Consider the following 2327-nt stretch of genomic DNA (forward strand, 5'->3'; position numbering starts at 1 on the left):
GAGAAAAAAAAAACACTTTTGTCCATTGTTAGATGCTAGTTTAATGATGCTATGGCATGACATGGCATACGTAAATTTTTATGTAAGCCAAGATTTTAAAAAATAGCTTTAAAAGTATTATGTATAGGCTAACATTTTGTCTCACCAGGGGCGTGCAGCATACACTGCTGGACAATAATCAATAATTTGTAATCTATAATTTTTCCTAATGGCAATTTTATGATTGTTTTATATACTACAAACAATTATTTCAATTTTCTGCACAGAATAAGGTAGAAAATATACTTTATAGTTTCTGTACTGTAATAAATGATGTGTCAATTAGCACTGCATCATTCATAAATTTTATTTATTTATTGTGTTACTTAACGTTTCATCAGTTCATTCTGCTTTTTATTCAGCTTAGCTGCAGATATAGCCTGGCACGTCTTAAGTTCTATGAGCGCGAGATCAAATCTCTTTAGTGCGAAAAGTTCTTTATCTCATTTTCATAAAATAAAATGCTATAGTATTTAACTTTTCCTCTCCATCAGTGAATGATGATTCTGAAAGAAAACGTGCCAATGTCGGTTTGCTATAGCAACGAACGCTACTTTCATGCATCTGATTATCAGATAAACCTCGCGCTCTTATTTCAAGGTTGTTGTTAATGCTGTGGTTATTTGAACAGTTTCCTTCGTACATTCAGTTCAACAACATTGTTAAAACACATTTATCATTCAATGGAACTGTGCGTATGCTTTAGACACTTACATATTTGCTCCGTCCATGCAATAAATGCGCAGCCTTACACTCCTCAGGTAATGTAGTCGGTATGACCGAGAGCCATTGAAAAACTACAGGTTATTTTAAAAGTTTCCTTCGTAAATTCGGTTGAAATACATTGTTAAAACACATTTATCATTCAATGGAACTGTGCGTATGCTTTAGACACTTACATATTTGCTCCGTCCATGCAATAAATGCGCAGCCTTACACTCCTCAGGTAATGTAGTCGGTATGACCGAGAGCCATTGAAAAACTACAGAAAAGTAAAACTACTTCACTTTAGCATTACTGGCCATGAGTACCAGGAGAGATCACACATCAGCTGCTCAAAAAATGTGTCAGTGAGACAAATGGAGCGTGAGCGCAATCCTGTGACAGTCACAAGTGGTAAATAGTGGAGCGCGTGAAGGAGAGATGCAAGGGCACGAACACTGTTCAAGGTCTCCATTCATTTGTGCTTGTAGTAATTTAATGTGTATATATTTTGAAAGCATTGAATCGCTATAGAAATTGCGATTCATTCGAAGCATTTTAAATCGATTACGGTCCAAAATCGGCAATTCACGATTCAAAAATCATGTTTCAAGATCGATGCATATGCATCGTCAGGGCTTGTAATCGATGCATCGAGAAAACGAGTGAATTGTTACACCTCTACAAATTTGGCATTTCTTTTACAAAACAAATGGAGTTCATTTAGTAGCCATTTTGTTTGTTTGTTTTTCCGTTGATGCTAGATGCTAACAGAGCCTTCTTTGGAGAATAAAATTATCTAAATATTTCAAATAATTTCCTCAGGAATTGGAAGATGGTGTTGACATATCATGGTTGTGACACAGGAAATATTAACATTAGGATTTAAAATATTCTAAAAACTACAAAACTTACCAGAGCCTCCCGACACCCTGCATGTCGATGCAGATGTACTCTGATGTACTCTGCAAAGGAGGAATGTAACGAGGGGGTCCTTTAGAGTGACAGCTGCCCCTGATATTCCCTGATTTATTTACATTTTAATCAATGTCTGACGGTGTTGACAAAAAGTGGGGACACGACTTTAAAACCTTATGAAACATGCATGTGTCATTGAAAAACAACCTTGCTTTTATATGAGATATTATAAGGTGTTGTCTTTGATAAAGCAAGCTCTTTTTCATCATTAAAATACATTTTGATCCATTTTATAGCATACAAATGATTTGATAAAACGAGTGAATCATTACACCCCTACACAAGAGTAGTCCAGTGCATCGGCGTGGTCGATCTGTAGCGAGCAATGTCCAAACAAGGTAATCCAAACGGTTAATTTGAAACACAGGTATTTGTCCAGGCGAGGGGTAAACAGTATCCGAACAGGGCGAGACGAGAGGGGCAATCCAAAGACAAGGCAAGATATCCAAATCCACGACTAGACTAAACAGACGAAAAAGACCAAGACTAGAACCTAGGCTAACTCGGGATGGCTCCGTAACGTTGCTATCACAGACTTAATGATATGCACAAACAATAATCGGCGGTGAGAAAGAGGAAGTCCATGGCTTATGAAGTGTGTTTGATGG

The sequence above is a fragment of the Sinocyclocheilus anshuiensis genome, unplaced genomic scaffold (assembly GCF_001515605.1).
Source record: "Sinocyclocheilus anshuiensis isolate Anshui unplaced genomic scaffold, SAMN03320099.WGS_v1.1 scaffold1583, whole genome shotgun sequence".
NCBI lineage: Eukaryota > Metazoa > Chordata > Actinopteri > Cypriniformes > Cyprinidae > Sinocyclocheilus > Sinocyclocheilus anshuiensis.